The 21,165-nt window shown below is 35.9% G+C and overlaps 1 long non-coding RNA gene across 1 annotated transcript; it reads left to right on the top strand.

The window, feature by feature from the left end:
* The first annotated feature begins 3,577 nt into the window (after positions 1–3,577).
* Positions 3,578–4,185, top strand: LOC116166491. Its single transcript, XR_004144323.1, has 2 exons — positions 3,578–3,672; positions 3,729–4,185. It is a non-coding gene; the product is annotated as an uncharacterized LOC116166491 (long non-coding RNA).
* Positions 4,186–21,165: the final 16,980 nt, after the last annotated feature.

Genomic DNA, 21,165 nt, shown 5'->3' with positions numbered 1-21,165 from the left:
AGAATACCTATCGAACCAATTTTCCGATTTTCTAGGAAATGTATTTGTTATTCTCAAGAGCCGAAATCGGACAGTGTCAGAAATTATACCCATTACGCATTGTGAGCAGGGCAGTTTACCCACAATGCGATAAGTCTAGTTTTCGAAGAATGGGCACAAAAATGTAACCAAAACGCGAATGGGTACCCTCAACCAGAAACCAATACCTATGTGCTTTTGTTTTGGGTTTGGGGGTATGTTGGTTTGCTCACTTCGCGTTGCATGTAATTAGAATTAGCTATAGAACCTTTAAATGAAACAGTAAAAGTAAATGGAAAACCCAACTTTTGTTCAAGAAATAACATTTTTCTACAACTGTCAAAAAAACTTGTCATTTTCTGACGAATTTCGAAACACGAAGTACTAGATTTTTAAACGGTTAATTAATAAGTAAGGTTGCTCTTGACAACGTGCGCGAAATCGTCAACAATGAAAAAAAGTATTCCGCGCACGTGCAAAGTTGAACTTAAACAGCAAATGTAATTAACAATCGGTTCAGTTGTAGAAAAAATATTGTATATAACGCTAGCGCGAAATCGAAGTTATTTCGCGCATTTGACTGATATTTTGACTCGGCTTCGCCTCGTCAAAATACCTTCAGTCTCAATGCGCGAAATTGAACTTCGCGCTCTTGTTATATAAATAACTATTTACTCTTATGTAAATAAAAAGTTACTTTAAAGGAAATAAACTCAAATAGAGCTTTTAAAAAAGCGGCAGAGCACCTCGGTGTGACCCCACGGAGTCATTGGATTTGACCCATTTTCAAATGGCTTGTTACATATGGCATATAAGTCTACTGTGCAGAGTTTGAACCGAATAGGTTCAAGCGTTTGCCAGAGGCAGAGAGGCGTGACCCTACGGGGTCATTGGATTTGACCCATTTTCAATAGACTTATTACAAGTGGCATATAGGTCAACTGTGCCAAGTTTGAAGTTTGAACCAAATTGGTCCAACCTATAAACCTTACATCGCTTTGCTCTGTGTAAATGTCAACTAGTACTTCTGATGCCAAAACTGAATGTAGATTTAAAGTTTAGGGCCACTTTATTAACATTCTTCGGTAGTTTTTCAGTTATTGGCATAAATAACAAACAAGAGAATGTGGATAATGATCCACAGTGCAAATTGGACGAATTGATGCGAATATTAAGATAATACTGTTGGACATTTGATTCCAAATAAAACGATTGTTTCCAAAGCCTATTACACCTAATGAAAATTCAACAAATGCCAATAACTCAAAAACTACCGGATATAGGCATACAGAATGTTAATAAGAGGGGCTCTAAAATTTAAATCTACATCAGAAATATTGGTGAATTTTTTAATGGATCCTTGCATCTTCAAATTTTTAGAGAAAAATTGACATATGTCAAATACTATGACAGACACTCAACTCTTAATCGAGTTTAATTCAGAATAAACGAGCGCATTTAGAAAAAATATAACAGACTGCTTCCATTATTAAGGATCCTCAGATCCTTTATAGTTTTGTATTGTCGTCCGTCCCTCCGTCCGTCCGTCCGTGTGCGCTCTACATCTGTTTAAAAGTGGCCGATTGTGTTGAAATTTGGTGTACGGGTACTTTGGATATTAAGGACGGGCGCTATTGATTTTCAAGAAGCTGGTTCAACAAGAACAAAAGTTATAGGACTTCGAGTGAAGCGGGAACATAAAACACTGCTCAATATAATAGAAATCGACATATTTCATTCCCTACGTCATGTCCGGACTTTCGTTAGATTGTTCCCTATGAATCTTAGATGTGTAACAATGCAATATCTCTTCTATGTGGTATAGGTCAAAAGTTTTAGAGCAAAATGTACCCAAAATTATGTTTTACACATGAATTAGGAGTTTTAAAAGCTTTCAGACGCATTATCTTGATGCTGAAAGAGTACATCACGTGCACATTTTGATAACCACATGTGTGTGATTCAAAGATGTTAAATTACTTTTCTGAGGTCACGTAGATTTTGATCAAAATATATCAAAATCGTTGTTCATGCACTAATCTCGTTGGGAAAAAGACCAAGAATATCATCTCAATGACCAAAACATGAATTGATCTATTTTTGGCGACCACGTGGATTTTGATCAAAACATGTCAAAATCGTCATTCTTGCACTGATATCGTTGGGAACAAGATTAAGAGCATTATCTCAAAGGCCAAGGCATGAATGTGATGCATTTTTGTTAACTGTAAATTGTATTTTTTAAGATTAAAATAAATTGTCGTTAAAAGTGATGGTAATACTGAGGAGGATCCTTCGATATTTCGTTGTATCGGTTTATAATTTAGGTACTCGTGCGGAGATTCACAGCGGTAGTGATTGTGATTCTGTTTCATTTAGCAGTGGTGTGTCAACAACATTATAGCTCTAGGGCATACTCTTTTATTCATCGGGTGCTCAGTTGTCGGACGAAAACACGTCGTGCCCGCGCATGACGTCACTCTAGTTACATCTGGTGCGTAATCCCCGAGGTAATCCCATAAAGATTCAATGGTGGGCCTCGTTTTCGACGTATAATCTGCATTGTGTTGTGGTGCATATTATATTTATCGTACGTACAGGAATATGTGTAGTTGATAGTCCTGCATTGCAAACACTCGCGTTTTTGCTTCTATTAATAGCGAATACCTTTTATTTCCGCTTTTATTACACCGCGAGGATACCGAATAAACATTTGAACGATAATGCCTGGTTGCGCGAGTGCAAAATGTAATAATTATTCACGAAAAACGAAGGGTTAAGATGTTAAATACTTCGGAAGTGAAGATACGTATGCGAAAAAATGTATAGACTAAACAAAATTGGGGCATCCGTTATCATATGAGGAGACGCTGTACCCGAGTCAAATAAGAACGTTCTTAGAATAGAAGAATAAGCTTTGTACAAAATTACATGCTTAAATTAAAAAAATAAGCTGAAAGCAATTTGTTTAATTAATCTGATTAATACGATGTAAGTGAACTAGGATATTTACAGTACGCGGAAATACTTTTATTGCTTCGATTATTTAGATATACGTGAGTATATCAAATTACTAAATGCATTTTGATTGATTACAAGCTCTAGTGTGCTATATTTTCAAACTGTTTAAAAAATAGAGGTACATGATCTTCTTTTTCCATTCACGTACACGCGCTTGGCGCACCATTTGAACAATACCTCTACTTACATTTTATCTGCTTTGCATTTCATTGTAATGTTTTTGTGCGAGCTTGCATTTGTGTATGTAATATTGTATACTCAAATAAACCAAAATTTCGCCGACAGATATACAAATAATAGTGCGTTTCCGTAACCCCTTCCCTATGCATTTGTATACGCGCGCCGGAGTTTGTTACGTGATTGACGTCATACGGCGGCGTGGGGAAATGGGACACGATGCGCGTTGCGATACCGTTTTTATTATACCATGGCATACTCGTAGTATATAATGGTTTATTTTCTTAATTACAGGTATAGTGTTGTTCGCGATATATGTAGTTGAATGATCCTCGTAACAGTCATAACCTTAGAATTTTGAACGCGCAATTTTTGGATTCCACATTATTGTCTGAAAGAGACACCATAACTACTTCAATAGCAAGGAGGATATTGTTGCGTTTTTTCTGGCTTATCGTAAGTATCCGCCATTTGCATTACATCTACTTGTAGTGTATATCTCTTTTCTTTAGGATCGACTGATATTACTGTCACATTGTAATTTCCATTGACGATTGTTACACGTTCATCTATAATTGGCCCTCTTATTTAAAGAGGTTTGTACATTGGTTATCAATGAAAATGGGTTGCCTTTGATTTTCTTTAAGGGTTTTAATTTCAAGTTCTAATTTTGGATTCAAGTTTTAATTTTAAGTTCTAGTTTCAAGTTCAAGTTTACTGGTAATTGTTACCAGTTGAACGAACCAGCTTGAGTCGGGAGACCTTTTCCCTACCATTCGGTCGACGTACGACCTTTCCATCTGCTGATAAGAAGCCGCCATTTGCTGAAATTGGGTCACGGGGTCATTCCCCAGATTTAATATCAAGGAGTCGATCGTTAACCATGAAACAACTTCCGTAACTGTTTAGCGTAATAATTGAATGTAATTGAATGTCTGGGCTAATCCAATTAAAAGTGATCTGATCAGGTTGTTGTTAAGACTATATTCATTTCAATAATCAATATATGCACTGCTTCCTAGACTGCTTCCATCGTGTTTTTCTGTTATCATCGTAATATTTCTGGATGTCCACAACTGGAAAACTTTGGAGTACCTACTTTCCTTACACACGTCTGAATTCAATTACTACCACACTGAAAGGAACAATGGCATACAACATTGTGATGATGAAAGATCGACATTGCCATTCTCCCTTATTGAGGAAAAATAACCCAGTGCCTATGCACACTGTCTTATACAGAATATGGTGCTTGAACAATGTAACATATTTCCTCCTATATTACCAAAACAAACTCTAAACAAAAACAAAATCGAACTCCAGAGTACAGATAACAGCTCAATGTTATAGGTACAAGGTTGGTATACAATGTGCATTAGCAAACAGGTGTTTATCTGCACCATTGGTCAGCACATTATAATATTTAACGCCGCAAAGTTATTTTATCCGTGGCATTCAAAGAACTCCATCTAAATATAGATTTATTGGAATCGATGTGAAACAGTTTTACTAATAAGATACGGTCAAAAGAAACAACATTGAAATTCTTTCTGTTCCGATTCCGCTATTGATTTATAATGAAAAGAGCACATTACTAGTTTATTAATGCTCGTAGTTAATTGAATGTGTCAGGTTTAAAGTACGTTACGTGTTAATTATGATATGACAGCGGAAAATTAGAGCGTTATTGTGTCACATTTCGTCCAATTAAGGTAGGCATTTGACTAATAATCAGTGACTAATGGAAAGTGTCAGATTCAGTCAGCTGTCCATCAAATTCCGAAGATGTTAAAGTAAATCATTTACCTGCTTGACCAAATAAGGACAAATCGTTAATGTTAGTCGAGTGGTGATGAGTTCTGCCAGCCTGCGGCTTTTTATTATTTATAGTCTCTAAGATATAGCTTCAAACCACAAAGGCAGTGTTTACGGGGACTCCTAATTATCGGGCCCATGCTCGAACGAAACATGAATTATGTAAATTACTCTACAGACCGGATCTGCTACGCTTTGATAGTTGTAGGAGTCCTATTTGACAACCAATTTTACGATTGTCAGAGTGTAAAAAGTGTGGACTATTGTCCTTTGTGTTGACAACAAAATCCCTAAAGACATTCATCACACTTTTCTCAACCTCACATAATCCAATTCCGAGGCCGATCCTGTCACTCTTGGAAACGAAGAAATGCTTTATAGTTCGATTATACAAGCGTGCAGATTTGATTGTTTGAAAAAAAAACAGAGCTGCAGCAGTATTTTATTTTGCTACATTAATTGCCTCTGTGGGAGCGTAATGATTCTGTGTAGGGAAAATTACCTGAAATGGATATCACCAGCGTGTGGTAACGGTAAGTGTACGGTCATACTCTTGTATCATTTCCAAATGTAATCATAATAACCATAAAGTATATGAAATTATTTCCGACTATTTAACATAATAATTGAAAGGTGGCTAAATGCTACCAGGGTATTTATTACTCTTGTTTAGTAGTTACAAGCATTTTAATTGCTTCATATTTCTTATTTAAATCGGCAATGTATACTTCGAAGGATCATTCCTATAGTATCCGATAATCACAGTTTCAAGCACCCCAAAAAAGTTCATACTGCTTGATCACTTATCACTATTCCATTTATTACGCATACATCACTTGTCGACAAAAAAATTCGTCTTTACGAAAGCGAGTAAGATGACATGGTCTAAATCAGAAGTATCATGGTCGACTCTACTTTTGCTTAAATGTTTTTTGTACTCCGCTATTCAATACCATAAGTCTAATTAGGTAACTTTAATTACATCTGAAAGAGAGAATTTTGTTTGATTGTAGGATCAAGATATGACCCAAGGTCACGAGTTTTGGGATTTCCAGTGGCGCCACAAGGTCATGGCCTTAGGGTTTCTGAAGGACGTGAACTCGGGTGTTCCTAAGAGAATGGACATAGTCGCGGTGTTTCGCATAACGATCTTGCACTCTGCCCCAATGACATGGCCCTGGATATTAAACCAAGGTCATAGCCTTGGGTTTTGGAAGGAGATCATGATCTCGCGTTTTGCTTCAAGGTCGAGGTCTTGGTATTTCCCCAGTTATTTCAAAACCTCGTGGCTTTGGGATTTTCCAGACGAAAAAAGTCATGTAAGGGAATTTCCCGGTCGCGTAACTAAGAAGTGACCTTGCTTATGAAGCAAGGTCTTGGTCTTGGTGTCCTAACTAAGACGTAACCTTGTTTTTATGGTACACTATTTTTGCAATCCATGAGATGAGTACGAACAAAGCAAAAGCAAATGCGTTCAATAAATAAGATGAGAAGAAAAATGCTGTATTGCAAAACATAAGCTACTCTCAAAAAATGACAAATTATGCATCTCTAATTTTACAAAGAGAAAAGGCAAAGTGTCAAGCAATACAAAAAATAAATTACGGTTCTATACTTACATATACAACGTTTCTCTGAGTTTTTGTTTGAAAATCCTTAAAATCCATCCTCTTTGTCAAAGCCATCGAATGCGTTTGAAAAATTTATGTGTATCTGAAGGTCCTTTCATTATTCAAGGTTAATTTGTTCTTCTAATACGTTTGGGAAAAACCATATTCCTAATTATACGTTGGAAATTTTAGCTTCCCCTAAAGTTTACGTAATTATAGTGATCTTACTAACATACATCTCTTTCGCGTGTGCATAATGTGTGTAAAAAATAAGGATTTTCAAAATAGAACTAGAACAACGTTACACATGTAAGTAGAACCTGAATTTATTGTTTTGTTTTGCGCTTTGCTTTTCCTCTTATTTCCTTATTTATTGAACGCATTTGATGTGCTTTGTTCGCACTCATCTGAAAAAATTACAATAATAGTGTACCATCAAACAAAGTTACGACGGCATCAAAGCCACGACCTCGGTTCATAAACAAGGTCCCACCTTAGTTACGCAAACTGGAAATCCCCTTTCGTGACTTTTTTCGTCGGGGAAATTCCAAAGCCACGACCTTGTGAATTAGCCGGGGAAATGTCAAGGCCACGATCTTCAGTCTAAGTCCAAGGCCACGACCTTCGACCAAAAGTTAAGGACACACCCTGGTTTCAGAATCCAAACTTGTGCGCTTGGACCAGCATCCAAGGCCACGACCTTAGTCCAAAATGCTTGGAAAACCCAAGGCCATGATCTTGTGACGTCACAACATCCAAGATGGCGTCTAGTTTCCCTGTTCTACTACCGTTAATTATTAAATTGTTTGACATTTCAGTGTCGTTTTCGTGCATCATAGCACTTCGAGAGAAAAAGTGACAGTTTAGTCACAAAACACGTTGATTTAGTCCACGGAGTAAAAAAAGTATCAACTCTTGTTTAAATTTCTAGTTACGAATGAACCCTGCCAATTAACAGATGAAAAAACTTGAGGAATGGACCCACTTTGGGTCTACTTATTTTAATCGCAATATTGCGCCAGTGGCGTAATTAAGGCACACAATTTTTAAAAGTATACCCGAATACCCATTTTTCACAAGATATTCCCATTTGACATACAAGTACATCTCGTTGAGATATACCACGTTTCTTCGGTAACCACCGTCTTTGGATACGTTGTTATCAAGATATATAAACCTTTTGGCAGGAAAGATTTCCGGTCACAGAACACCTGGTCTCGGTCTACAATCTATGTTTTACTTGAGATGCGAGCGACTTTCGGGATAGTATCGTGGCACGATCCTTTATGGCTGGTTATGATTGACACCAAATTCATTCGTTTATTGTCTCGCCATCGACAAGCTCATGGAATTACCGTAAGAAATGCTAAATATACAGGCTGATTCAAATTCAAGGGCCACCATGGGTGATGTTTACATGTTTGAAATCAGAAAAAAATGCTCTATCAAATGACACAGAAAGGAAAAATGAGTTTCATAAGAAAAAACAAAGGTGATGATGGTTAATCGGAGACGAAACGTCAGACTTAAAATTTAAAACATCATATTGTAGAGGGAAAAAAGTAGTAAAAAAATAAAAACGATTTTGAAAAATTTCGTTGTTTTTTCTGAATACCTCGGAAAGTAGTCGAAATATTTTCAGTTTCAAAACTGCATTTTGTTAAGCATCAAAATACGCACGTTTGCCGAATTTAAACTACCTACCTATCTCTTACAGTTTCCGAGATCCCCATGGTGGCCATCGAATTTGAATCAGCCTGTATAAACAATTCTGCGACCGGGATCAAACCCCAGCCGCCCGCGTGGCAGCTAGAAAGATTTGACGAACCACGACGCCTATCAACTTAAAAGATACTAGAAATACCAGCCCCTGGATGCTACTTCATTAATTCATCTACAGAGTGTCCTATTTATCTTGAGCCAGTCGATTATTGAGGGACCTAACGGGGATATAAAAAAAGATTTATATAAAATATTCTTCATATGACCTTCATTCGTCATCATATGAAGGGGCCCATTTAATGATATTTGCATATTTTCACATATTATGAAGTCTCCTTAAGGGTCAAGTGTAGGGCAACCTTAATTTTTCCAAATAGAAACCTATACTGTTTATTGAATATTCTTATTCTAGCCATTATTGACACTCTTCCAAAAGCTCGACTTCTGGTTTGAGCCAGGAAGCTGTTCTGTCAATAAATTGGCACATTTTTTATATTGCTTTGGTGGGCGTTCCAATAGTAAATGTATCCAGTTTTTGTTGTAAAAATGTGGCTAATGGACCGATGGGCATAGTGAAAATATAGATAATAAAACAGCTTGTAGTTAAATATTGATTAGTATCGTTAATAATTATACATATTCTGTCACTTAAACCCGTTATGCGTAGTTCTATAATGCTGGTGGATAACCAAACCGAAGAATGTGCGCCCAGAGTGCAATTAAACTAAATGTAAAGTTACTTTCATATGCTAATAGCATTGCAACTAAAATATCCTGGGGTTAATCGGACTATATTTCTTGCCGCGCTTTTTACGGCATGCATGACCACGATAGAATACGACGGTCGCAGGTGGGCATTTATTTGGATGCGCATTACATGTCAATATTACTACGTTAAGAACGTGTACAATTAGATGGCAAGGACCATATCCTACGCGAACGCGGTCAAACGTATTGGGTAATAGCGAAAAATCTTAATAAAATGAATTAATCGGATGAATGAGATTACTCATTTACGTAATGTTAAAAAAATTAAACGGAAGTCGAGTCTATTGCAAGTAACAAAATTGAGGCCATCAGCATCATGATTTTATGAGCGAAACTATATTCATAAACGTGTTTTAAATTGGACTATCAACGTTCTAATAATGAATTGCAAAGGTGCAACTGGTGCACGCGTAAAATATTTGAAAAGCAATTTGTAAGTGTGTAAGCTGGTAACTCTAGTAAATGCCAATGATTGCAGTGCGAGGTAAGTTTGGATTCTGGAGGTTGTCACTTGATCTCAGTTAGATAAGGTTACATTTATATAATTATAATTATTCACTCACGGGACTTACTCCAATAAGATTCCTCAGGAAGGTCACAAGAAGGTCTGTCGCATATGAATGACAACCGACGAAGACGAGGACTCCATCGGTTTTTCTGGACGCGTAACGGCTCGCACTGCTCGAGATGCATCTGTTACCACTTTCATCCGAACACGTACTGAGTGTATGCAACATGCAGAAGCAGTTTAACCCAGGTAGGTCACTCCTGTGACATTTTTTAAATTCGACGCCTGGCAAATTGCGCTACTAGGTACCTAACTATGCATACACAAACGTACGGCGATTACGATCATTTTTATGCGAATTGTCTCAACACTGACCTTTCGAAAGGTAAACCGTCGCAAAATTCCACATGCAGAAAATAGGCATGTTTCCGTACATTCGTCTTACCGAAACTAGTTTCCTTGGGGGATTATTACGTTCTAAAAATAATTGTTAACCGCCGTGTTTAAATTATTGATTTATTTGCTGCCAAGGCATAATTTGCCCAACACTCCTTAATTAAAGCAATTGATTTGAAAATAATAAAAACACGCGTGCAATTATTTTTGAACAGTGTGCCGGGTAATAATAGCTGTGCTTGGTATACGAAACTGCATGGCGCTATAATTTCAATAAATGTCCTTAATATGTGACAGCATGGCATTTGATAGAAAGATTTCCGTCTTCAGTTAACATATTTGACTCTTCGAAAAATGGAAAACCAAGAATGAACCAAAATTGGGGTAAATTTATCTAATTTGTTGCTGGACTGAATTCATGTCTCTCTTGCTAGTCTCGCATAGTCCGATTCCTAAAAAATTACGGCAATAACTAGATAGTAGCACCGGAAAGACCCAATAATTCCGAAAAAATCACGGTGCCATTTTCGGGAAAAGTAGCTGACATAATGATTATCGAGATATTTGAGTGCGGGCACTGGCTATTTTCTGGCTGTTACAAATGATTTTCGAAAAGGTATAATGGCATAGGAGAATTTCTAGTTTGAGGCGAACATTTATTATCTGTTCATCTACCTTATTGTGACCACATCCGCTAAAACATTAAATTCTATATGATAAATAAAGTGGCGATTAAATAAAACAAGATACGAATAATCGCATACGATTTTCAGTAGGGGAATTTTTTGACACTCAGCTCGCATTCGAAAACACGACTTTAAAATCCGGCTCATATTGAATAGCTCTAATCATTTAACTCGTATTAATCGATTGGCTAAGGTTTGCCGGCGCGGGATTTTCACCAGGCGGTCAATTGACCGGCGAGGTTCTTTCCCCTTCAAAATCTAACCTAATACGTCGGTAACACAATACATGACATAAAATAATGTCAAGTATGGAGTTAATACAATCTGCTGCTTTATGACCTATTTACTAGTACTTCTATTCATTATACATTTCGTATAATATTTTGGAATAATGTCAAACAAACGTTGTAGATTTTGTACTGCAATAATTGTACAATGAAATGAAGAATGGCTTGAGCAAATTGTACGTCGATCCTTTTAAGTAATAATACATTTATATTTCGTATTTTACTTTAGGTCCGAGTTTCGTTCTAGCGATTACTTGAACGATTGAATACAATCGGTTTTAATTAAGAAAGAATAAAGTTGATATAAGTCAAACGATGCCGCAAATATGCAGTACTAATTTCATTAGTTGCCGTATGTGAAATAAAGAAAATTATTACTACGCGAACGTGCTTTTCAGTCTTGATTCACAATTTGTCAATAAAGCAAATACATAATATAAGAAGGTCGCGTCTATTCGTAATTAGTTCGATTTTTAAATTCTAGGTTAAAAGCGGTACCGTCTCGTAGGGCCGTTGAAAAATCCTTCACTCAACGATAGACAATACAATATAGTCAAGGATTTTAGTGTTCTTCGCAGTTCATTGTACGTCTAATAAACTTATCTGTCTGTGACATCCCTTAGTCTTAACTCTTATTCAAAATGCATTGACAAAAATAAGTTTGAACTCTTTACATCCATATTGAGTGAATTATGGAAATTCAATGCATGTATGAAAATATTATCATCTATAATTTTATTGCTGAAGAGCTTTTCTCTCGGCTTTTCTGTTCTTACCGGCCGATATAAAGCGTATATTATGAAAGTTGCTGTTTCAATACGCAACAATTCTCCTGAATTGATTCATTCCATGTTTGCAAAACCATACGAACGCAGACATACACTACCGCTCAAAAGTATTCAGCCATCCAGTTTTTGGCCAATAAAAAGGAGATTGGATAAGATTTTAAAGTTTATTCACTGTATATTCTAAATCTAGTTATCGCCTTACCATTCTATCGTTGTTTTGTAACCCTTTTTTTGAAGAGAATCATGACCATTTATTTAATGTAAACTACTTTCTTCAGTTTTACTCTGGATACCCAGCTGACCAGTTTATGAATACAAATTTAAATTTTGAAGTTGTTTGGAATAGAACAACCGAATGCAATGTTTATTTGTTAATCTTACTTGATTCATCTGCCTTTATTCTACCTGTAGAGAAGTTCAAATGCAAAAAAAAATATTTATGGTAAGTTTCAGTCAATAACATTGCTAAAATGGGGAAAGAGGAATTATAAAAAGAAACGATTAATTTGGGCTCGACAATTCCACAATTGGACTGTTGAAGACTGGAAAAAAGTCTTTTGGAGCGCATATAAATAGCAATCAAAATTTAAAAAATGTTAGTGGCTGAATACTTTTGAGCGGCAGTGTATGGCAAATAAGTTGATTGTATACAAATAAAGGGCGGATCCAGACATTTTTCTCAGGGGTGGCAGAAATAATTTTTTTAGCTAATTGAGGGTAGTCTTGACTTAATTTTTTAGGCAACCATTTGCACCGTGTTTGTTTAGATATTAAGATTGCGACAAATGTATTTCACTCGGTAAACAGATGAGAGAAGGTTGACCTTATATGTGCGCTCTTGTACTATGAGTCGTCCTCGAGGAGGAAAAATACCTGCTTGTTGGAGGGCCCGGGAATCGAACCTGGCAGGTTCGTGTTTGTAAGCCAGTGTCTATACCAGTAACCTACCGCCTCCTCGATTTTAGTAATTAATGATACAAAATAAGCACAAACTGACTTGATCTAAATATAAGGCAGTCATTTATAACGATGACACCCCAGTCCAACGGCAATAATAGTTATTTATTATACAAGACGATAAAGAGATATTTTAACCATTGCGGAATTAACTTTCACTTTTATTTGAAAATGTAATCATTTTACCCGGAATTATATAATATAATTACCATAACAACGGATTGTCCATAACAACCAAATAAATAAATGCCTCCATAAATAAGAAAGTTGGCTCTGCGCATGCGCAAAACCAAATTTTGAAACTGACGTTAAATTTGCTTTTATAAATGGTCGAGATGCGAAAAGGGCACTGTGAATGTTGATCGATGAGGCTCAATTTTTGGAATTGCGTTTTATATAGCTAAAGCTATACGCATATTGAATTTCATAATCATAATAATCATAATTTATTAGTCCGATTGATCGTTTATTGGGTATAGGACTCGTCAATTACAATGTGTGGTAACCAGGGTGGTAACAGTAATAACAAGATAAAATGTATATCGTAAACTACTAAAATCTAACATCACAAAAATACACTAAATAAATATAATAACAAGAAATATGTAAATAACTAACACTTGTACAATAATAAAATGGAGTATTTAAATATTCATCTACAGAATAAAAACAATGACTTAGTATATGTTTCCTTGCACGATTTTTAAAACAATAAAATGTCGAGTCTCTGACATTACTAGGGAGAATATTATAAAGTTTCACTTGATAGTAATGCTTTTTAGACTTGGAAAGTCTGAAGTAAGGGGTTCGCATATCGTTAATCTTTCTAGTGTTGTATTTATGAGTGCTGCCATTTGTCAGTACCGAGGATTTCTTTTTGTATGATTCTAGAAGGTCACAATAAATGAATATAGATGGAAGAGGCATGATTTGAAATTTACAAAAAATACTTTGACCGTGTTCTCTATAATGTTCATTGGATAACATCTTGACGACTTTCTTTTGCATTCAAAACACTTTTTTTGCTTTAGAGGAATTACCCCATAGGTTAACACCGTGAAATAGTACAAAATAGCACGCCTGAAGGGTGGTGGTGTTAATACACTACTTGTGTTTTTTCTTTATTTAGTTTTAAATTATGGTGCGCGAACCAGTCATGAGCAAGTTGCAACAAGTTATGGCTCTTGGTAGTTAGTATCTTGTGGCATTTATCGGTGACTATTAAAGATGTGTCGTCAGCATAAGCAATGCATTCGTTTGGTTGAATATATTGAAAAAAGTCATTTATATAAATGATGAAAAGTAGGGGCCCTAAAATTGAACCTTGCGGTACACCTTGTTGTGTGGTTAGCAATGTGGAAGAGGTACCATTAGCCACAACACATTGCTTTCTGTCCTGAAGGTATGATGAGAAAAAAGTTTTTGCAAGGCCTCTAATACCATACATCTCTAATTTATATGAAGTAAAATATTGAAAGAAACACAGTCAAGAGCTTTGGACAAGTCGCATAATATTAAGGATGCATGTTCACCCTTTTCAAAAGACTTAATTATAATAGATATGATTTTGGAAACTGCTTGAGTGGTAGAGCAGCTTTTACGGAAACCATATTGAGCAGGACTTAATAGTGTATGAATGTTAAAGTAGTTATACAGCCTATCATTTAGAATAATTTCGAAGATTTTTGAAAATATTGGAATAATGGTAATCGATCTGTAGTAAGTTGCAAATTTCACCTTTTTTAAATAACGGCCTTCTGTAATGCATAAATTAAAAAGAGTCGCCAAATATTCCGCGTAAATATCAAGTTTCTTTAACACGGTCAGTCAAATAACTGAAAACTTGCGTAAACCAGGCCTCAGATTGTCTGCAATCATTGAACAATTAAAAACTTCAAGATGTTCCTCTATCTTACAGCCTATTACCAAATGTGACGTCCTTCAAGCTGTTAGTAAGCTAAAGAAATCCCGCTGTTCGGATTATTATGGCATCAATGCAATTATAGTTAACAAAGTAACTATTAAAATTTTCAGCAGAAAATGGCAAATGATTTTTGTTAGAGTTGGATTTGTTTCTTTCAAAATTAACTAATCTCCAAGCATCTTTAACCTTATTATCTGAATTGTTTAAAAATTTGTCATAAGTTTTCTTTTTTTCATTATTAATTGCACTGCAATTCGATTCATAACTCACGGAGATGTCAAAAGGGCCTTCTTTATACAAGCAAATAATACTTTTATACAACTAAGGGGCAATCTTTCGATCTCTCGATAAATTTATTTTTTTCACTACTAGCGTTTGATGACATGATTATTAACATTTTTTCCACTTGTAAAGTAGGCTTTCTCGGCATTTGTTCAAAGTGGTTAATAATGTGGACATTATTAACTAGTAGTCAATAATGAGAACTGTCACGCTGTTACTTTTAGAAAACACAACCAAAATTTCGCTCAATAAACGCTTACACAAGTTCTCTAAAATGAATGATTGCCACCATCGTCATTTCCAGAGAAATTACATACCTAAAATTATCACATTTTGAAAAAAATCGAACGAAATTTCTCTTTGAAAACATCTCAATAACAGAACAAAATACGGCCTGTTTGACTTGTACTTCCACGTACTTGATTGACATGATAAATTAATAAACAAAAAATTCTGTCCAACCGTTCACTTTCTTATCAATATAATATGTCAATTTCGAGGACTTCAAGTGCTAGTAGTGAAAAAAATAGTTTATTTTTCACTTTACTGTAATTCAATGGTAACTCCTTGGATACGGGATACGTAAACAAGTCCATAACAACCAGGGCGTAATGAGAGGGCGTAATGAATTCATTACGCCCTCAAAATAGGTTAATTATATTCGTTCAATTTTTTTTATTAAGTCAAACTAAATACTTGTAATACAAAAGAAAGCACAATTACCCGCCAATATGAAAATTACAATTTTCAAACTTTCCCGAAAATGTAATATTTTTGTTAGAAAGGCCAGGGACGTTTATATTTTTATCTGATATGGATGACGACAGTTCCAAGTGATCATCTGAATATGATGTAAGGTTAACATTATTCGAGGTTTCGTCTCCAGATGAACCCACCGCGCTTGCAATAATGCTAGATATCCGATTTTTGGAAATTAGGCTATCTTCTACGTAACTCTGCGCAACCGTGTTACTCTTCCACTTGCCGTGCATTTTCAGGGTTTCAAAACTTGCTCCTGCTTCAACCAAAAAAGTGGCTGACGTTCGTCTCAAGCAGTGACCGGTAAATTGATGAGGGTTATCTAACTTTAAGTATTTGGCAATTATATTTGGGACACTTCCTATGGTGTTTTTTCCGACAGGTTGCAATGTGCAACAACCTTTCCTATATGTGAGGAAAAATCGGCGTTCTTTCGTATGCTTTGGTCTTAGTGCTAGGTATTGTCGAACTAACTTAAGAGCATTTATTTCTTCTTCCTCCACGATTGTAAAACCTTTAGACGTACCTGTTTTAATCTCTGGCACGTTTACAATTACAACAGATCCTTTATCGGTGATATCGTCAATACACATTTTGACCATTTCATCCCTTCGTAATCCACCAAAAACACCCATCACCAAAACTACTTTATGCAAAAGATAAATATCGTTAGGGGCACGTTTGATAAACTCAAAAACTTGATCTCCTGTTAAAACCTGTGATTTTTTTGGTTTATATCCCTTCGATTTGACTTTTAAAAAGTAAATTAGTTGATTATAATTTGAAATGTCAGTTTTCTTTTTAACTATGAAAGTTGATTTCAAAAGAGAGTATTTGGTTCATAGCGACGTAGGAATGTATTTCTCAGACTAAAACAAAATGTATTATCAATAATTTTGCATATTTAGGTAGGTATATGTAAAACTTACCAGTTCCTGAAAGTAAGTACGACAATAGCACGGTCTCATTTATAGTAAATATTTTATGTTTTGATTGCCAAGCTGTAAATGTTTCGAATTCTTTTTCGTACTTCTCCTTTGATTTAAGGGGTAGCAAAGTTTCTGTTGCCTTTTGCGCATTTTCTTGAACAAATTTTGGTAGCGTATTCCACAGAATAAGACCTTCACAGAACAGAAACATAAATGGCGCTAAATTGTCACTGATTACAGCGTTTCCCGTGGTTGTACGGAGAACTATTTATCGCAGACTCAAATATTTTTTTGCAAAACCTGTAATTTTGCTCGTTACAGGAAATATTTTTACCGTCGATTTTATACGTACACAGGTTTTCCACATGTCAATTTTGACTTTTGAAAGATTTAAAATATGAACAAGTTATGTGACCGTAAAAAGTGTTGTGTGTCGGATTGTAACAATAAAATATCAAAAAGGCATCGTTTCCCACATTTTGAAACAGCTTGTTTTGTGCTTGAAACGCGAAGAGGGTTGAAATGTGCTGTTATTTCTTTCCTTTTGCAATTTATGCAAGGTATGTAACAGGTACAAATTGACGCAGAATTATTACCAACTGTACCTATAGGCGCAAAAGGGTGTAGACTTGAGTTTTATATTTATATAGATGTAGATACTTATATTGTAATTCGTTTTAGATAATTCAACAACTTCCACCCTCGCTTCTCAAGTAACCAGTAAGCACCAGGATCAAGTTAACATTTGTTGTCAAAAACTTGTGTGACAATTTGCTGAAACGGTTTTATCACCTCTTGGAACAAAAAATTTAGTTCTAAAGATATTTTTTAACAAAAATATGTAGTCCAAACAGCAATTAAAACCAAATATTTCGTAGGACAACTCGTTACGTAAGGATCTTTTTGCAAAGTGTTAACTTCTACAAAGCGTAAGTTGCACTTACTTCTGAGTTTTATATGTAATTTGTAAACATGTAATTTAAGATGTCTGTGTTAAATAATTAGTCCAGTCAAATAAGAAAAAATAAAAACATTAATCGGTAAAGATCTGAATTTTGGTACACATGTTCATTAGTGTTCCCTATTGGACATACTAAAAGTCCCCGTCAAAATCTGTTGCGCTCGAGGCGCCATCCTAGAAAAAAGGAGCACTTCTTCAGTTTCTTGCCTATATATCGGCAACAATTATTGATACGGAAAAATAGTTCAGATAAAAAATATAGTTCATTAAATTGCCCACAAAAAAGCATATTAACATTTTTTTGTATGCCCAATACTTTAGCTATAATCCGACATCGAATAGGGAATCAAGTATCCTGAGCTCTCGAAACAGTCACGCAGATATTTTTTTACAACTTATTACAAATCATTAAATTCATTGAAAATTCTACCAGTATTTCTTATATATGCGAAGTCGTCGCACTCAAGCTTGGTATGAGACACGTTTAAAGGTTTCTCATAAAACTCTTCTCTCAATAGAACTTTCATCTTCAATGTGAGCACTGAGTGTGGACTGGGAGCCTTCAGTGCAGTCCGAACAGGGTCAAGGTAATTCTGAAGGTCTGATAACGATGTCGGTTTTAATATCTCTCACTAGCAGGCACGTTATACTTATGCAGATAAGGGCGTTCTTCAGCTTCAGAAATCATTTCGTTGCTCCAACACATTTTCGCTTACCTTTTTGAAAAAAACATGATGTATCATCAAACATTATGTCATTGCTAGAATGCTTTATCGCACGACGATTCTGTTCATTTTTTGGCTCTGTTACAGCTATCGGTGTAGTAAAAAAGACGGCCTCCTTCATAACTACGATACGGGGCCTAACCGCGTTCTGACGTATTCCATCTGAGATTACATGTAAAGTACTGGAGATATAAAAAAAATGTAAATACTCTTTTTTATAGGGAATTTAGTAAACTATATCTTTCATGTAAACTATTTCTTCGTGTCAGTAATAATTGCCGAGATATGGGCAAAAAACTGGAAAAGTGTACCGTTTTTCCAAGATGGCGTCTCGAGCGCAACAGATTTTGACAGGGACTTTTAGTATGTTCATTAGAAAGTCCCAACAAATGTGTATACCAAAATTCAGATCTTTACCAATTAATGTTTTTATTTGTCCAAAATTGCGCTAATTTGACTGGACTAAATGTAATGTGATTGTATCTAAATATACTTGCAATTTAACAACTGTGTATTCTTTATCTATATTTGTTATTTAGATCGAATTGGGGAAATTACTTCATGGATTTAGAAGCTAGTCACCAGATGGCGCTACTCTGATTTTGATGCTTTAGTTTACAGTACACCCACCAGGGTCCGCCAAAATACCATACAAATTTGTAACATTGCTGTTTCTATTCTGAGAAGGCCGTATTCTGTGGCGTATTCATCTTTATTGCAATTGGAAAGCAAACTTGACGTTTCTAAGTAAACAGTTTATTTTGTTTCATAGACTACCATATTATTGTATTGTATTTACGGAAAGAACGCGCCTCAGCGAAAGCAAGTAACTAATTCTGGATTGTTTTTTAAGAATAAAGTGAAAAATAAAATCTTGTATGCACCACGGCGACGTTACCAGATGATTACGCCCATCGAACGATATCCAGCTCTCGGGCTAAAGCCCTCGAGCTGGATTCCATCGTTCTCCGGGCGTAATCATCCTAGTAACGCCCTTGGTGCATAAATAGCTAATATATACCACGGTAGAGAAGTCTATTATTGCCTTCGCACCTTACACCCCTCGGCGCAAGCGCCTCGAGATGTAATCTTGGTCCTCAGGCAATAATATGGACTTCTCTACCTTGATATATAATGTACTATTATGCAAATAAGTAAGTACCTTGACAACGATTGGATCAAACAATGGTATCCATGGAATTTATTAGGAGAATAAAGTTATTGAGATGTGGAAAAACTAGGCCTTAAACAAGTAATTTTTAATTAAAACAGATATTGAACCAAATTCTACAAATCATTTGCTTTTACAAGAGCTACTCAGGAACTACATGCTTGTTTCTGGTTGGTTTATACAATTATTATCATTAGTTCACTATAAGCTCAGGGTGGTTTCGTTGGTTAGCATCGCGTAATAAACCTATGTCTCTACTGGCTATTTCGTAATGAATTTTGATAGTGAACTAATGATAATGATTGTATAAACCCACCATTAGAACGGCAATGCCATTTCTTGGTATTACATACAATAGCGATTGAAATGGCATAACTTGAAATCAAACTAATAACTGAATTATTACTATAGCGATACATTGTATTAAGGACAAGTTAAAACTGAAAAAATCCGGTGTTCGTTGATTGAAACCATCCAATCCGCATTGGGTCGCTTCTAAAATGACCACAACGCGTTATACGACCATAACACGTAAAAATATTTAATTTCGGTGTTTGGTCATTTAGCTTCGCCCATAACGCGTTATTTTCGCTCATTGTAGTCCAGGCCCCAGAGGATTTGACCTTGCAAATTTCTGAGACAAAGAACCATGACGCAGGGTTTATGTTTTTTGGGTCGCTGAATCCGAATTTGACATTTGCACAAAAATCCGGATGACGCGGGAGCCGCCATCTTGGAAAAATGGCGGAAAATCGGCGGTTTTTCCACAAAACACGAAATAACTCATTTGGTATCGGTTTTTTGGCGAAGAAACATCAGTAATAAATTAAAGTACATAAAATTTCCTTTGAGATGAGCCCTTGTTCATGAAAATCGGATAAAAACTAACGCCATTACAGTGCGACGAAATTCGGCCCAAAAATGACGTTTCGCAATTTTCAAAATTTCGCGCGCTTAAAACGGAAGTGACGTCATTCACGAGCAGTAAGCTCTCCGAATGTGAGGAGCTTTGGAAGAACATCCAATTGAATCCATACTTTTGGCAATCATCGACGTAAGATTGCTTCTTTTAGTGTGGTTTTTTGATTTTTTATATCCTTATTGGCTGTTTCGTCAGAAACTCGGCATTCGTTATTCAAATGCATAATTGGGCAGCATTTAACGAAAGAGAACCCACTTTTTTGCTACATTTCAAAACCATGGCTAATATGAATAAAAAGGAGCAAATGCTTATACTTGCAAAATTCAAGGAAATACTCGTAAGAGCCCCTTCACACTTGGCGACTTAGCAGCGCTGCTGAGCAGCGGGACGAGACGCAGCACAGTTTGAAGGGGCTCTTACGAGTATTTACTTTACATTTTTCAAGTATAAGCATATGCTTCCTTTTATTCATATGGGCCCATGTATCTCCATCGAACAGAGTTCACCCAGGATACGTGGTTTTGGAATGTAGCCAACAAATCCTTTGTTTTTCGCGTATTCCCGTCAAATTTTGCTGTCGGATTTTCCTGTTGATAGAACATAACGTCCTGCTGTCCAGCTTTTGGAATACTTACGGCCGTTTGCACCGAAAAATTTAAGTTGAACTTAGCTTAAAGCTGGATTCACATGAACACGAAATCCGACGATACGGTCATCCGAATTGCTTATGATTGGTCAA

This window comes from Photinus pyralis, unplaced genomic scaffold (assembly GCF_008802855.1).
Source record: "Photinus pyralis isolate 1611_PpyrPB1 unplaced genomic scaffold, Ppyr1.3 Ppyr1.4_LG3b, whole genome shotgun sequence".
In the NCBI taxonomy this organism is placed as follows: domain Eukaryota; kingdom Metazoa; phylum Arthropoda; class Insecta; order Coleoptera; family Lampyridae; genus Photinus; species Photinus pyralis.
The sequence above is the reverse complement of the archived record's forward strand: the minus strand, read 5'-3'. Positions and strand labels throughout refer to the sequence as shown.